The 18,838-nt window shown below is 34.6% G+C and overlaps 1 protein-coding gene across 6 annotated transcripts in view; it reads left to right on the forward strand.

The window, feature by feature from the left end:
* Nucleotides 1–4,143: 4,143 nt before the first annotated feature.
* bsk (mitogen-activated protein kinase dJNK) overlaps nucleotides 4,144–18,838 on the forward strand; it is a 244,112-nt gene continuing 229,417 nt past the window's right edge. For all 6 annotated transcript variants that reach the window (XM_071582860.1, XM_071582859.1, XM_071582866.1 and 3 more), the window contains exon 1: nucleotides 4,144–4,251. The gene's annotated coding sequence lies outside the window, so the exon portion shown is untranslated. The remainder of the gene's footprint in view (nucleotides 4,252–18,838) is intronic.

Below are 18,838 nucleotides of genomic sequence, written 5' to 3' on the forward strand. Positions count from 1 at the left end.
CCTTTCTGTTACTCTCTAGCCCCAATAATTTTTCCAATTGATTTTAATAATTCTCCCTGATTTTTTCCTTACAGCTGCATTTTTTATTCGCATCATTTACTGCGGAAAACTAAATTTTATGCAATGCATATGCAATACAATTTTCATTGATTCGATTCTAGTATTGCGTCAGCGGGAGCAGTAGTAAATTGAAAAACGTTCAGTTAGCCCGCAACTGCTTCTGATGAAGAAAAACGGAAGAAATCTTTCCACCGAGGTATTTCTTCATATTATGGGACTGGAAAAAGTTAAAGGTTTCAAAAATAGGAATAAGAAGGATGAAAAGCACGCTTCGCATCGAATTCAGCGATAAAATCGTAATTAAATTGTGAGTTGTGCGAAACCAACCGCACCAAAATACGTCTCATGTGAAATTTTTTTTGTCAACGTGCGAGTAGTACCCAAAGAAGTTTTCAATAATTTCGACAGTGCTCTAAGGTTAATCGACGTTCGTCTAGTGTCACTCCTGTCACCCTCCATTTAGCATCAGCGTAACTAGTCACATTTCTCCAGTCTTCTGACATAGCTAGGCGTAATTCATTCTTACCTTCAAGTGGTCCTCCACTTAGACTTAGGCTTCGCACGTTTTCACTACTATATTCCAAAGCATAAGTTAAACCTGTTGAGTGTTCATACTGTATGGCGAATATGTAACATATGGAACACTTCTAAGTACGTGAGACACCCAATCGAATTGTGATAGGGCAAATAATTAACACCAACATTATGTTGATAATTTTTATCATCTCTAAGAAATCACCTTTCTGGGTGAGACTCTTAGTTATAATGTGCTTCATAACGATTAGCTTTTCCATTCGCAGACCTATTTACTTGGAAAAATCACTTACCCTTCAGTGTCTGCTTATTTTTCGTCAGTGCTATCCTTGCTTATTCCGACCCTTGGCTGATATAATTACGACTTAGTCGTTATTGGCTATTATGAGTGTTGAACTATCGACCAGAAGTCTCAATAATTATAGCACAGGTCATCCTGGCCCCATGTGACATTTTCCTGTTCCCCAAACTAAAACTCCACTCAAAGGAAAAATATATGCCACCATTTCAGAGATAGAGAAAAATTCGACGGAAGCTTATGATCATTCCGGAAGAAGCGTTCCAGGGCTGTTTCAAAAAGTGGAAACACCGTTGGTATAAGTGTATCCGTTGGGGAGGAGACTACTTTGAAGGTGATTATGACCAATAGTGTGTTAGTGAAGTATTTTTTTTGTTAAAAAAGTTCGGAAAGTTTTTGAACAGGCCTTCTATTCTCAAATACACCCAATTCTTTACATTTAATGAACTATTTTTCTGTTTTAGCATAGATTTACCGTCGAGCGGCGAAGGTCTATCGGCGAGCATTGACCCTAAATAACAACGAAATGCGTCATACGACGGCTAAACCAAGGAGATCATAATAAGGGAAAGTGAAGTTGTGTCTATTGATAATTTTAGAAGAATTAGAACTTGAGCTCAGGGCCAAACAAGTGTGACTCCTTAAGTAACTAGTAAAATTACAAATTGCAGAATAGTGAAGAAAACGTAAGGAATTTACTCAAGATGTAAATTACGATTGGTCTTAGTTTGAGGCGCTGGTGTGAATGCAACAGACACGAATAAAAATGATTCTTGTTGTATAGGAAATGGTAATTCTATAGGGTTATGGATGCAATTTTTAATTATTTTAAGGAAGTAAAAATTCCTTAAATTTGAAATGGATGTAATAAAAGTTGATAACTTTAATCCCAAAATAATTCATTCAAAGCGGGCGCTTAAATTAATAAGTCAGGGATTTTCTTGAAAAAGCCGCAATAGTATTCTTATGATTAAATTTCTCTCGAATATGTACTGATTGTTTTTGAGTAAGGTCCTGAAGATATATTACAATAGAAAGATTTCAATGAGCAGAAAATAACCTATTGAATAGATTTTTGTACCGTCTCTGCTTCAGTCTCACAAAAGGTCCGCGGTTTCTCTGAGCCCTTTCACGTAATTTGCTCTACTGAAATGCAATTAGTTCTCTAAATTTGTTCTGTGTGCGTTATTCCTGTTGCAATATACATGCAAGTGTGACCTGGTTCTAATTCTCTCTCCCTCTCTCTCACACACCCTGGACACTTAATCTACTGACAAAGTCGTACAATATACCAAATATTTATGCATAAGAATGCATACAAGAGTATTTCAAGGTATTTTAAAATGTTTCTGCGGCTCGTTCATTACGTGGTAACAAGAGAACGGTGAAAAAACCCACAGAACGAAAAAACGATGGTATTCTTCGTTCGGTAGGTTTTTCGAAGATGTGAGTTCAATCGTTAACGCGTACATAATTGGTGAGTATATTACATCTTACACATATTCAAATTAACTCTTCAATATAAATATTTCAAAAGGAGCAGAAATTTTGGTACCACTGGCTCAAGGCCTTCGTTTATAATGGAGTGTATTAAAGTACTCTAGAAATTGCCAGGGCTCATTAATCCACCAATGAGGCTTTGCGAAGGACCAGCAGAATGTTTGCTAAGTGTTCTGGAGCAATAGGTCTCATTTGGATCACTTGAATATTCTCACGACAGCCATGTCAAATGTCATTCACCAACTCAATCAGTCAATAAATGACAAAAGTGGTGGTTCACGAAGGAAAGTGTGTTTTTAGGAAGCATACAATACAGGTTAAGAAAGAGTAAACCATAAAGTAATCATTTAATAAGATAGCTCAGAGTTCCAAAGTGCACAGGAAAATAGAAGATGAACTGACATTAATGGAATTAAAAATACTTCATAGCGACTTGAGAAAATTAACAGAGGGCTGGATGGAACTCGAGAGATATTCAGTCAGTGCCTTCCATCTCTGTCACCTCTTCCATTTGCACTGACATATGTATTTCTGCCTATCCGAAGTATGCGGGTCGGCAATCGGGAGTTTATATTTAACCTTCTGGCAGGTTAATTTAGTAAATATAGTATTGCGATATTCCTTCGTAGTATACAGACTCAATTAACAGCTATTGTTCCTGTCGTTTCCTTGGCAAATAAAGCATGACGCAGGAATGAAGCAAACACATTTTTACTCTTGCATCTTCTGTAAAAAATAAATTTGGAAGGGAATTAAGTAGTGTCATCACAGCTATCAACCCGAAGGCTGGTTTATGGACAACGACAGAACTCGCCTGGCACCAAGTCCTGTTCGGCATATGTTTGTGAAATTCACACATTGGGATAGGAGGGTCAGTTTCTCTTTTCCACCCTCGGTAGATTCCCGTGAAGGTCTGGAAGTCGAAAAATCACAGCTTGTATAAAACTAAATGGGCTCCGATGCATCACTCAGAATCGAAAACAGGGCCTTCGGTCAGGATTTAAGCACTCTATTGGGAACGCCGCGAAGATTCAATGCATTGTTTTGCCTGCATATCATTACGTAATGTAGCTATATAATCAAAATTAACCTGCGTAAATCCATTGGTCTCTTTGGCACGGAAGCGGTGTCATCTTGCGGTTTCGCGCAGGGTCCTTGCAACCGTGTTTTAAAAATCCTTCGTTTGCCTGCGAAGATTTTTTAAGTTCATATTTTTATAATTTTAACCAGATATTAATCATTATTGAGATGAAAAGCCAGTTATTACATCTTTGGAGTTTTTAGGAGAAATTACTCATTAATGCTTTGGGTATAACCAATGTGTATGAACAACATTATAAAATTTTTGACGTTTTTATTTTTTTATAATGTTAGTGAAAAAATAAAATAAACTAGGATGAAAGTTTCCTATTATTAAATATAATATTCCATTATTTCCGTAATGAATTTCATGAAGTAGGTTGTGTTTTAGTAACCAGGATTCGCACCCAACGTGGACAGTGCGTTTGGATTGGCTCTCTTTTCTTGTAACAATTTCTAATGGTGGCATGAATGAAGTGATTTCGGCAGACGACTATTTTTCATACTCACGGATGGTGCATTATGGCTTGTAAGTAATGACCAGGGAACATGTAAAAGTAACGTTGCAATGAAATATTTACCTTTAAAGGAGGAAGTAGTCTTGTAGAACCATGTTAGAATTTTAACGTCTCAACGTTTGTTCTGTTGGTTGCACTGCTGCTGACGTCACTGTAAATTGCAACTGTGCCGTAGTAACGGGAGGACGGTTCGTTGATTCAAGCGGCTCACAATTATCGGGTGACTTTCTTGAAGGTTTCATCAGAAGGCATCATATTAAGGTAAGATGAATAGAATTTTTAAATACTTAAACAACAATGTTGTTATAAATTATGTGTTAGAATGCAGAGGATGGATTGAGTTTAGGAGAATTTGTATTTTGAGTACGTTATGGATCTCCTTCTATATTGATGAAGTTTTGGCGGAACCCCAGTATATATGGGAATGTTTTATGGTGTTATTTTAATGGAAGAAGAGTTGTGTATTCTGGTTACTCATCAGTTAATATATCAGAAATTCTTTCCGAGTAAAAAAGGCTTTAATACTACCTGCGAGGCGTCGTGTTTTCATAGCGAAAATTTAAAGAACTACTAATCATTCTTTTGACATATATGGGAACTAGAGTGACGACGTAAATTACTTATTTTTTAAGAATTGTATTCCTTGGAAATACATGACAAATTAAGGTACAGCGCCTGATAACGATATAGTTTCTTTAAAAAAATTGGTACTACTAGAAAAATGTCTAGTGCTATTTTTTTAATTCGTATCCTTAAATTTTATATTGTTCACACGCCTAACGTTTGTATTAATAAATGGAAATATAATGTTCCAAAATTCTCGATCCATAGTAAAATTATTTTAATTTTTCAGACTTCATAGAACTTTGTTGCTTAAGATTCAGATTCATGTTCTTTCCTTGCATTATATTCGAAATAAATATTTATTTTAATACTTCTTTGTGATCTTTTTAGTAAACAACGGTGTTCGAGCATCACTTAACTCCTCGTTCGTAACCGAGCCAATTATAGATGTAAGGCGTCATTCAAGTTCTGTGATACCAGATGATATTGATAATAGCAGATTATCACATTAATTGATATTTTCTCTGTATTACTGGCCCTGCTAATTTATTGAGTTGTTAATAAAAAGTGAGTGACAAAGATAATCTATGAAAGATCACTATAATCGCTTCTAACCAGATTTGCATTTTTTCGCGACGTATAAAGTATTTTTCAAGTGTTGACGTAGCTTACCAAACGCATAATTAACCCATGAGTTTTTCTCTGAGTGAAATAAAAATGTGTTTTTATTCATCAATTACTTGTTTAGCGCATTGATTCTCTGCTGGCATGCCTACTTGGTTGGAAAAGAATTCATTTCACAGGCTGCAGTTTGGGTATTTAGTTCCTGCCTTTTAGAGCTAATTTTAAATTAATGCTTACGGAATGATTCTTATAAACTTGATTATTTTCATTTTAATCTTTTTATTTTACTCATTTAGTACTGAAAGGTTAATTTTGTAAAGAGATTTCAATGAGGGAAGCATAAAGGAGATTTATGAAAAATAATCAGGGTAAGAATTTATTTTAGGCTTGGTTCCTCTCTTTGAGTTCAACTTAACAAATATAACCTTTCAGAAAAGACCAGTACAAGAATTTTGGCATTGACGTTACCCAAAATCCGTTCTATTAAAAATCTATTGGTAAAATTACAGTAAATATTACGGGTTTCATTGTTTTAAACTTTTGTTTTTCCCTCTCATAATATGGAGCACAACAATAAGAACGTTCAACACGCCATCGTAGGAACTATGTGTACTAATACTGACCGTACAAAGGGTTTCTTTTGATCCTAACATTTCCTTTACAAACATTTATATGAAATAAAATATAATTTATCCAACTAACGAGTATGTCAGAAACTTTAATTACTCATACCCAAATACCCACAAAGACCCACTTTTCTTGTAAGTCTGTAGAGCAGAATGTAAGTCATCGTTTTTCTGTAGTGTTTCAATTGTTGAAATTCTATTTTATTTTTTTTTACTTTCGTTCTGAATTTGCCTTTGGAAAAAGTGTTGCTCAGAAGCAGACATACTACCTAAGTTGACTCATTTGCTCGTTTATTTTCTTAATTTTTGTAAATATAATTCGTCACAGTCACTTTTACATTTAATGCAATCAACAGGACAGTAGTATGTTTATTATTTTATTATTTTTTTCATAGCTTCATTTTATTATCTTCATTTCAATCGAAATAAAAGTATTTTTGGTAAGCACATTGACATCTTTTTAAAATTTGCCTACATCATTGGAAGTATTAATGTAATAATAATTATTCTAAAATAACTTGAAATGAGACATTTTTTGATGAATGTTGTGAAGAGTGTATGTATATACTAGTGATTTATGTTCACTGAATATGAATAGAATAGCAGTGTTAAGTTGGCAGGATATATCAGGAGGAATTTTCAATCCTAATGGTTCACTTCACCTTGACAATTAGTGCTGTTTGAGTGGGTTGCTATTTCAGGTATTTTTGTTGATTAGCATTGGTGGCATGTTAGCCGAAGCAGTATTAGTTGATATCAAAAGAGGTAGGTTTCTCAAAACTACCATAATGGAGATGAAATTTTATTATCTGAGGATACTATTCATTTCAGCCATATGACTTTGCAAGGAGGAATTAGCTTACATTTATAAAAATATTTACCACTTTTTGGTTTTGGAATTTTTTGTGTAAGGATGTGCTGGTTCTTTTCAAAATGTCTCATTTGTAGTAGTGTTATCAAGATGAGTGCTGAATAAATTGGTAAAGCCAAGGTCAAGGTTATGGCATAAGAGGAATAACATTAATTTGGTTTTAGTTTCTGTGAAAAGTAAGCTTTCTTGTTTGAAGTGCACCCCTGACTTCAGTAACAACAGAACAGTTAGAATAAATTAGTGTTAGGTATTCGCAATTTGATAAAGTGCAATAATGTTAAATGCAAGTAAATTGTATTAGGCTGACCTGCAGGAGCAAATGATAATAAATCTCCTAGGTTAGGTTTTGTACATCATTTTGGAAGCTTCTAGGGTTTTACCTATTTTCCTATTATTTTCTTTGATATTGGATGGTTAGGGATGCTAAGGTCAGTACACTGTCTTTGTAGTAGAATCATTCTTACTGAATTTTCTCTCCATATAAATATATGCTCATTAGGTGATAACAAGGAAGGAGGTAGATTGGATGTACATTTTGAAAGTGATCTTGAAAGAAATTATATAGTTGTGAAGAATAATGGTTAAAATATAAAGCAAAATTGTTGCTTGGCAGAAACTATAATTTTCTTTTGAATCCTGATGTTGGGAGACAATTTTGATATGCCCTGACCATATCTTTTCTAAATTTACTTAAGAATTTCAATTATTGAGAATGAAGGGAAATACTGTGGGGTAATTGAAAGTCAAATCACAAATAAGACTGTGAACAGAAACAAATACTCTCACTCTCATTTACAAGGTGAAGCCTTAAGATTTCACAGATGCATACTAAATAATCTATCAGATTTGTTTTCAAATGTATGTTTGATTTATGGTGAATAATTGTCATGGCCAGTTTCAAAGATCAATGTATTTCAGTTTTATGCAGACCTATTAATACTCTGTGCCTCTTTAAAATCTCTGCAACCCTGAACACTATGCAATGAGGTATTTAATGCTATTGGCTTAATAGCTATGTGATGACCTCATATATTTTCTTTAACCAGTGGTCTAATATTTTTGATTTTGATGCATCATCAAATTTACCCAAGGCCTCCTCTCCCCTTCATCACAACCCTCAATCTCTTAATTTGCGTGTTATGAGTAATCAGTTTCCACTTATACTATGGGCTCTTAGGACTACTTTCATTACATATTTTAACTGATATAGAATTTTTCTTTTTAACTGTTAGTGATATTGGATAGTAACTGTGGGAATCATTCTGTGGCCATGCCCAGAACAGATGTTTTTAGTGCTACTAAATGACATCTTTTAAGGTGTTTGTTTGTGTAATGAACAGATTGATAATGAACAATGATGTAAAGGTTAATTTGTTTGGCAAGAGACAATTAAAACCAAACCCAGCTACATTGTCAAATTCCGACATTAGGGAAGGGGCACCAGTTCCATTCCCGGTTTCATCTGTGATTTCTCAAGATCTTGTACCCACAAATCATATAGCTTGGGTGAGAATGAAGGTACACAGAGGCATTACCTGGAGAACGTGGGCCTATTCAGTAACATAGTTATCAATCCACCGGACTCCCACACCCCTCTCAACATGATCATTAGGTTCATAAATAACAAGAAACTATAAAGTTAATCAACTAAAATAAAAATTGAAATTTTTTCATACTCTGTCATTTTATTGAACAATTGAAGCATAGATAATCTGATGCCCCATGTTGTTGCAATATTTGGTATGTATAAATAATTAGATATGGAGCAGCTGTTAGTCCAGGAAAACTATCTAATGTATTTGTTTACAAACTGAATAATGTTGTTTTATTTTCAAAAATTGCCATATTCTGTTGTCTTTCATGTTCAAGGACAACTTCTGGCCATCAGTTTACTTGACTGGTTATGATAGAAGCTTTTTGTTGCAGTGCACACTGCATATACTAGGTTTTCTGGTAATAGTTTTCTGAGAAACACTAGAAAAAAGATAGTAGCTGAAAGTCTCTTGCAATGGCTGCTGATTTTAGCTGATAATTATGTGTAGGTCATTATATTTTTTTATAATAAAATATAGTAATAATCTTCCTATCTTGCTCATTTTCTATAAATTTATCATCATCTCTAATACACTGATGTATCTCATTTGATAGCCTTAATGGTCATCTCTTCCTTTCTTCATTTTCAGTACCAACTTTCGTTTTTTGATTTTATTTTGCTCTGGTATACTTTCATTTCCATTGGAGTTTTCTTTCCCCATTCTTATGTTGCTTTCTTATTGAAAATTTTTCTTTTGGCATCTTTACATTCTTCCATATGCTTAAAAACATTATCCACATCCAGTGCCCAAATTGTGGAAATTGTAATACCTCTATTATAATTCCTCTTGTTTTTTATGTAACCTTAATATCTTTGTCTTAATTTTATTTTAACATTCATTTACCAGCCACTAGTTCATTAATTTAGGAGGTATCCTCATTTATTTGGCTAAAGGGATGAGGCTTCAAGTGTATGTTTCTCATTTGTCATTAATCATGTCAAGTCATTTGTGTATTGGGAAAATTCTTTACACTGTTGCTTTATCTGCTAGTTCCTTGCAGACACACATAATTAAAACGTTTGCAATAAATAATTGTATAATTAATATTCACCCTTTTGATAAATTTTAAAATTATATGTATAAAAAACTGTGTAATAAAGCTTTTTAATGGGACCAAATTTGGTTTTGTAGGTGAAAATAGAGCGTCACCTAGTACTAAGTCTAAGAGTATGGAAAATCACATATCAGGATAAGGTACCAGTTTCTTTCCTAGTGCTGCCTAAAGCAACTTCTTGTAACAGTATCATCTGGCTGGGCCACTTGTATTAGTCACTTCAAGGGAAAAATTCTTATTGTTTACTTAAGATCATTCATTTACTGCTCAGTGCACTTCTTTTGTTTGGGTGTTTGAATTGGTTACAGGGACTAGGATAATTTTTGGTAGCTTATAATGAGAAATATGTTAATGTTCATTTGTCATGTGCAATTATTGAAAAAAATTGGATTAATGGCAATAAGATAAAAATACCTCATTAGAATCATGATGTACGAGTACTTCTATGGAATAGAAGTTCAAATCATTAGACTCTGTAGTCCTTAGTAAGAAACATTTATTTGCCAACGATGCAGTGGTTTACTGAGATATCCATAATCCTGAGGACACAACAGCTTTATGGGATGACTTAATGCTAGACAACCCTGGCGCAACACTCGGCAATAAAAATTAAACTTTAAAAACTCCCTCATATAAATACAAACACATATATGGGGTGGATGGAAGGAGGAGAGTACATGACATAGTGGGAAGGCTCAGACCCGGGTCCGTGTAAGCTCCCAGGACACAATAGGATTCCACTTCAAGGGATTTGGGCTTTTACTGTCTGTCCGAGGTGGGAAAGGAGGCAACAATTGACACATTGATAGAAGGAGACAACAATTGATACATTGGTATGAGTCACTAAAGAAGAAACTGTGCAGATGGGCATGTTTGACAACTAGTTAAGAGAGTGATGCACAAGGTTTGCAAGAGGCATGTTTGAGTTTTTCATTGCAATCATTTCTCCCATAATGCTGTTTTTGGCTAGTCATTAGCATGTTCCTTAGAGTTATATTTTGTCCTCGCTAGGTTCATTATATTTAGTAAACTTTTATGTCTATGAATGCATACTATTTTAATATTTTTCTTCCTCTTGCTTGTCTTCATTAATGTTCTGACTTCACCCACACTTAAAGAACCACTTTACAAGTAATTTGAAGTTCATTGAATCATTATTTTTCTTTTGCAGCTACAATTTAAATGCAAAATATATTATTCTTAAATGGTCCACTGTGTTGTATATTATCTATTATCTTTGATTAAATACATGGAAAATTTATTTGAAATTTTCATTGTCTTAGTAGTTTGCAAATTAAATAGGTGACTATTTAGAAATTTTTAGCTATTGCAGTTGATGAGATGCAAAATAAAGATTATAATTTATAGTACATAATATCTAGAATTATTATTGATTGCTGTAAGCCTTATCTTTGGCCTAGTGTAAATATTGGACTTTTTTGGCTAAAAACCAATTAAATGCATTCGCATGCACAATTGAGTTTTTAAAACAATACAATTAATTTTATTTATAAATTTGGCATATCATTCTTGCTATTCTTAATATCAATCAATCAACTAATGACTTTCATTATGTTTAAATAAATGCTAAGTTAATTTGAAGTCCCTACATAAATTAAAGTTGCCATCTTTGTTTGTAGTCAACCAAGTAGGAGTCGTGAAAATGTTCCACCACTTGGGCTAGTTATTCATTCCTTATATCTGTTTCTGTATATATGAGTATTTATTCGCCGTTTGGCGGGATTTCGTGTTTGAATGTATGTATGTATGTATATATATATATATATATATATATATATATATATATCAGTATATATATATATATATATATATATATATATATATATATATATATATATATATATATATATGTATATATATATATATATATATATATATATATATATGTATATATATATATATATATATATATATATATATATATATATATATATATATATATATATATATATATATCAGTATATATATATATCAGTATATATATATATATATATATGTATATATATATATATATATATATATATATATATATCAGTATATATATATATCAGTATATATATATATATATATCAGTATATATATATACTGATTGTAGAGGAGTGTCATAGGATTTGACTTTCTACATTATATGGTCTACGTATATCCTGGCAGGCCTAAGTTTAAAAAATCAAACTCTATCACTCCCAAATATGTGGAATGATGCCATGGAGTCATATAATAGTTCCTGGTAGAATTTTCAGCTTATTTGATAGTTACAAGTGCTAAAATTGTTTGTAATTAACTAGAAGAAATAAAAGACATTGATTTAAATATCTCAAATATTACACGATTCTAGTTGTGTATAATGTTAGAACAGTTGCTTTTTTCATTTCATATCAGTAATTTCATTTATATAATCTACGTTTTGTCTTTGTCTGGAAAAATTTCATTGTTTTATTTTCTTGATGATCCACATTATCGTCATGTGGCATACATTTTAATGTGCAATATTTCATGCTGAAATTGTGCTAAAAGGTTTATCTGCAATATTCCTTCATTTGAAACCTCTTCAATACATATTTTGCTGAAAACCTTGTTTTCTTTATTTGGTTTCAATGCAGGTTATCATGAAGTTGAATAAATGTCAACCTAGTTATTCAGGTAACTGTGAATAAATCCTTTAAGCAGTATGTTTTGATAAGGTGTATCTCACATTGACATTATTGAGTCTGTTAAAAAATTGATTTTTAAAGGTCATATTAGCTTCAGTTGATTTATTTCATTTTATTGGTATATCCATTAAAATTTTTCCATGCAGAATTTTATCTTTTACCATTATTCTACCATTGTAATTTTGTAACTTTAATACTGCAAAGATGCACCTTCCATTCAATTCACTATTGTACTGGGATATGTATTCCAGTAAAGATTGGAATGTACATTTGAGTAAAAGAGGATTAGAGGATTAATTTGGAATGTGATTTGTATGCTTTCCATTTTTGTGAAATTTTTAAATGTAGAATTTTATGAAGAATTCAGTGCACATGTGGATTTCTTCCCGGCTACTATTGAGGAAGTTCTGCTCATGTTTAGTAATACCGAATGAGTAATTTCACAGGAAATAAATTTAGTGAAAATGTTGTAATGTCAACAGTGTTTCATTAGATGAGTAATAATAATGATTTACTTTATACTTCTGTGATGGAAGTATTTTACAATGATGAATAAAAATTCTAGATTGTGCTTTTGCTCCTATGTTGACTAAAGGTGGAGTTTTTTTTCCATTGCAGTCAGAAAAAATCAAAATAAATTTCATATTCATTGTACCAGAATTAACTTGATTTTTTCATTTGTAAATTAAGTACAATACTTTCATTAGTTTTGTTTTTTAAGTACTGTGGTTCACTGTACTCCCATTGTTAAAAAAATATGTGAAACTATAACTTATTTTGGTCAAGGAGGAGTGGAATCAATTGTATACATAGTCTAGTATCCTCAATTTATGCCAGCCTACTGAGGTAACTGTGATTTATGTTGTGCTGTCATATTAACCAATCATCGCCTTCCTCACTGATTATTTTTGAAAGTGTTCACTCGTTTTAAAACTTTGAAACAGTTATTATAATCTCCTATTTAATGAGTGGTTGAAGTATATTTTAGAAATGTTTTTGAATTAATCACAGCCTTCCTGAGTTTTGCGATGCCCATGTGGATTCCGGTATTTTTGCCAAAATTGCTGGAAATAAGATTTTGTAATACTTCATGAAGACTTTGGTGACAGAGTTCCGGAAGCTGCCTCTGAATTAGATTATATTATCTGAAGTAAAGGCAACTTGGATGTCTTTTATGCACACACAAAGAGCCAGAAAAGCAATTTCTTTTAACAGGCTAGTGCCACTTGTATTTGTTGCTTCAAGGGAAAAAATCTTACTGTTTACGAAAGATTATTCATTTTTTATTCAGTGCACTTTTTTGTTTGGGTAGTTAAATTGGTAACAGGGACTAAGATATTTTTCTGTAGCTTATAATAAGAAATATTTAAAGGTTATTAGTAGTTTTAGGGGAGGCGACCGACGGCTAAGGTCATTTGCGCAATTAGGGATGGTTGGAAAGGAAGGATGGAGAGAAACCTGACATCGGAATCAGCCTATTCTTAGCGAAAGACGCCAAGGGGTCCACAGTTTAACGTCCTATCCGGCGGACGTCGTACTCCCTCAAAATGCTCTCCACAAATTACGTCGAGCAGGGATAGGGATACCACTGAAAAAATATCTGTTTTCTCTGGGATTCGAACCCGGGCTCTCTCGGTGGGAAGTCAGTACGTCGGTCACCGCATCATCCCGATCCCCTTAAATATTTATTTGTCGTGTAAAATCATTGAATAAATTTGTATCAATGGTAATGAGATAAAATTACCTCGTTATAATCATGATACATGAGTAGTTCCACGGAGTAGAACTTGAACGTTTTGTCATAAATTTGCAAATCATTTGACTGCATAGCAATTAGGAAGATGTTTATTTGCCAACGTCGCTGTGGTTTACCGAGGTATCCGAAATCCTGAGAATACAGCAGTTTTATCATATGACTTAAATGCTATACAACCCTGGCGCAAAACTTGGCATTAAGAATTAAACTTAAAAAAGTACGTATCGATGAAATGTTGGAAAAAGAGCAAGTCCCTCCCGAATGCCTACTGCATCGGGAACACCAAAATGGTATGTGTACACTCGATTGAATACTTAGGTGTTACCCTCACTCACGACCTTTCCTGGGTAATACACTTGCAGGGAATATACAAGCTAACAAAAATTAGGATTAATTAGAAGAGTACTGGGTAAATGAGATGAAAAGACTCTAAGAGAAATGTTATCTTTCGCTGATTAGGCCTCATTTAGAATATGCTGCTAGTTTATGGGATCCTCCAGAAATTGGATTTATTGCCGAATTGAATCGCATGCAGCGTAGAGGAGCTAGATTTGTATGACATTTATTTAATAAAGTTCGTAGCGTGTCCAAAATATTTGAGGAGCTAGACTAGGAATCCCTCACGGAGCGGAGGTTAAATTACAGATGAAATCTCTTGCATAAATTGGAAGGAAATCTCTTAAGCAATGATGTGCGCTGGGTCAAACCGCTTGGTAGGTAATGTTTCAAATCATTTTAGGCAACTTATGTGCAAGGTATGCGCCATACTTGTGTCCTATGGCTTTGAGAAAAATGCAATGAAGTCTTCCTTGTTACATGCATATTTCCTCAATCTGCACTCTAGTGTTTGCGTCACTGAACTTTGAATAATACATTTGCTTGAATTGATGTCCGGTGTGCCGATGACTTGGGTCGGATTTCCCCTCCTGGCTACCGACCATAAATGGAATTGTCTCGTAGTAAATCATATTAATTCGATGCAAGTTTTTATGTTTTCCCTTCGTTATAGATGGGTCCGTATGTGGGTTCATAAACACAAGGTTTGTATTGTGCATTATGGCTTAAATGACTTATCCGTAAGCATAGTTTAAAACCACGATCTCTTTTCCCAAACCTATGGGAATACAGAGAAGGATGGTGTCTCCATTTGATGCGTTGCTCTAAAACTCCTGTATTCCATGTATAACCTTTTTACCCGCGAATACTTTTGATGCCTGCTATGAAAATGACTATTGTTCTTCTTACTGGCAATGATTTCATTCATTCGGTTGTAATTGTAGTGCAAATGCATGTATGTATAGAATGTTTCGTCACCCCGATTACTACTCTGGAGCCTCAAGCTCCTGTCAGCTGTAATCAAAGTTTTAAATTACTGGGAACCCATAAATACCAAAAAATTAATGACTGTTTAATTCTTTTTATGCAAAATATTACTTTGAGAACGTGGAGGGAGAAATGAAACTGGATTTTATATAACTATAGGGTTTATTTCGTTCTGAGCTTTTTATTACGTTTCGAAGTCAACCGTCGGGCTCATTAATATGACGACGGCTATCTTTATATGTGGTGATAATTCATGGTCTAAACGGATGGGGTTAAAAAAGTGATTATTGGTGGGTGCTTTTGTATCATATAGGTCAACTTCCTGTACTCCAGCTACGATGCATTTCGAAAGCACATTGTCGTAGTCTTTAGTGACCTCTGTTCGGCATAAAAATTCGATTTCTCTTTTCTCTGACATCTCTGATGGACCGTAAGGACCCAGATTCACACAAATCCGCTGTCACTTGCCAGAGCCTGATCGAACATAGTTGAATTTGACACCTATGCCCGAAGCGGGTATTAAAATGTCACCTTTGGGTTAGTATTCCGGCTTGTTGGTACGCCACGGCGGTCAGTGTTTGAATAGAACAACCTTATTTTGTATAATACTACCTTTTGTGAAGTACAATCTTATAGTTGCCGAGCCAACACTAAATATTTACTCTAGACTTCTTATTTTGACTCGGCTGTCTTTATGTTAGTGAGACTTTTAAAGTGACGATTCGGCTCCTTTGGATATTTTATGGTGCGGAATACTTATAATTGAATCTCTCGAATTACGGAAAAATTTTAATTTAACACTCCGAGGTATTGACTTTTTGGTTTATTTATTAAAAGTACTCTGTTTCTTAATAGTGCATAGGTGATTTTTATTGTGTTGTTCCGCTATTGACTGAATTAAGGTCATTTTAGGACCTCCAGTCCCACGTGTTCTTCAATTTTGCCTGTATCCTTTTAGGAAACTGGGCATATTGATTTCCTTTTGTAATTTTAACTCTTTCCCTTGTGTATTTATTGAAGTTTTTATTGTTTATCCTGGTCGTATTTTCATTCAACGGTTTCTGATGCTGTTATCAAAGTATTGTTTACACTTCTGAATGGCTGTTGGTTTGAAGCTCACGTAAGGCATCTAACCTGCGCTTAGGAATGTCCGGGAGGAAAGACTCATTTACAATGAAATTCGCGAAAGCTGTTTCGGGCGGTTATGTCGATTATTAAAAACTTCCGTATAATATCGGTATTTCGTGAGCTTTTGACAGCCGGTTGCAGTTGTTGTCACACGGAAGGTTATCGTGATGCCCGTGAAATACTCGAGCGCTAACCGCGTAGCACCATATTAAGGGGAACTTGAGAGAGGCTTTCTTTTGTGTGGGCATTGGTGAAACTGGACAAGGAATTAATACAAAATGAAATGACTAGATAACTGTCGTAGAGGGTTTTTTCGTAGAATGTTTTGTTCGCTTGGCCATGCAGTGAAACGGGATGCAGGAGGAATTCTCAAGCAGAGACATTGCGGAAGAGTGGGTTAGGTTGGAGGCAGAAGCAATTTACGTGAGGTATGAGATTGCCTTTGATGATATTGGCGTGGGGGAAACGTAAGAAAGCCGAGGCATCTACGGAATGTTATCTTCGTCATTCTTTGGATGGAGAAAATAGCTATCCTTCGCTAACTTGGCCATATTTATAATATGCTACTTGTGTATGGGGTCCTCATAAAGTTGAATTGATTGCCAAATTAGATCGCATGCAGCGTAGAGAACTATATTTGTGAAACGTTTTTATGATAAACTGAGTGGTATATCTAAATGATATGAAGAGCTAGGTTGGGAATCACTCACCTGACGAAGGTTAGATTACAGATTAAATCTCTTGCATACATTGGAAGGGTGTCTCTTCAGTAATGATGTTGAAAATGTTTTACTTGACCCATCAGTGTGGTTGGAGGATTCAGTGAATAAAATTAGAGATATTTAAGTGTATAACAGTTCGGTCTAAGATGTCATTTTTCCCATGAACGATAAGGGATCAGAGAAACATCTGATCGCACTAGAGGGGAACAGTATTTTTATTTTTTCATTCTTAGTAGCCTAGTGTGTTGTCTTTTATCTTATCTATTGGTAGTTATTGTCCTCCTTGTGACTTGCAGCATCCTCTCGGATGCGTAGGCAAGTGTATCTCACTTAGATACCGTGGTGCATATGCCTGTAGTTGTCATGATAGTCCTTATTTGAATTATTTTACGTAACTATATATTTAAAAAAATAAGAAAAACTTAATTTTTGGTGGTGCATGCCCGATGTTATTTCAACCCTGCGGTACACCCTATTGGTAGCTTGCAGGGTACCATGTAGAATAGAAAAAAGGAAGTATGCCAATGCAAATTGATACATGAAAGCACGCAGATGTTTCAGGACAGTGTGACGGAGCTGCATTAAGAAGTTTGCATGAGGGGAGGGTGGAATGACAATGCTATCGATAGGATGGCAAATTAAGGGATTTATAGATTAAAATGTATAGCCACCGTACCAAATTTTTGTTGCATTACAAGCGATTCATGTCTTCACGTACCAGCTACGTTGAATTTACAGCGATAATACTCCATGTGGATTGTTTCAACGTTGCAGGGGCTATTTTCAAAGGCGATGGTTGGAGGTGTTTGTCTTTCCAAGATGGCCTCCAGATAGAAAGTCGTCATATGCTTGGGGGTTTAAATAGATGTAAGGGTTGCCGTGGCTGCTTTCGCATATGAGTTCCCATCGCCTAGCATAAAATAAATCTTTGAGCTAGCCGGCAAGTACATGAAAGTTAAATACAATCAATCTTTCCCCAAGTAAAAGTTATTTTTGATGAAAGCAGTGTTTGACTCTAACATTTGAATATATGTACGATCATCTTAGCTTGTTTAGGTCATATGAGTAGCTTACTAGTTTGATATTGCCATTGAATAATGTTAATGCATTTTTTTTGCGAACTGCGTTGTAAGGAACTGAATGATACATTTTGCGACCTCACAATAGCTTAGCTCTCATCAATACAGTAGTCTTGAATGCGAAGTTTCTTCTGTGGTAATCGGTATCCGTAAATCGATCGGGTAACTGTTATCATAATGAATTATTGAAGGTATTTTTCGCAAGTTGAAGGAACAAATCCAAATGGGGTTAGTGGAACAATATGAAGGAAAATACGATTGGTACTGTGTATGTCTTTCTCTTCGTGTACCTCTTTAAAACTGCGGACTTGCGAATGAATCATGAAGTATTGAAAGAATCTCTCCAGTCGATTTCTACTACAGGCTACGGTAATGGGCAGCTTTACTCTTTCCAGATACGGAGATAATTTTTCCATCGTCAACAATTCGGATTTAGGTTAAGGTTCTAATTTAAGAGACTCTTTCACCAGCTTGTGTTCTGCCCATTGTTAGACTGATCCTTTTTCGACTTTTTTCTTTTAGAACGTGTCTTTGCAAAAAAAATATTTTTCTCGGACCAATGCTCAGTGTTTCGGCTACGATAGCTCTGCTCGGAAGGGCAAGAAAAGCATAAGACGATAAAAAATATTAAGTTTATGAGGTGGAGGTTTTCTCCGAGATGTGGACGTCGGAATTAAAGCGTTGGAGCGAGGGTCCTCAAGTGCCGTGTCTTCAAATCCCATGGCCACGAAGCGCTCCCGCCCGTAAGTTAAAGGAGTGCTCGTGGTCACTCGGGATGTAGTTTTTAATGACTCATATGGAGGAATACTCGCCCGCATTTGTGTCTCTTTCTTT

This window comes from Hetaerina americana, unplaced genomic scaffold (genome assembly GCF_022747635.1).
Source record: "Hetaerina americana unplaced genomic scaffold, ioHetAmer1.1.p SCAF_12, whole genome shotgun sequence".
Lineage (NCBI taxonomy): Eukaryota > Metazoa > Arthropoda > Insecta > Odonata > Calopterygidae > Hetaerina > Hetaerina americana.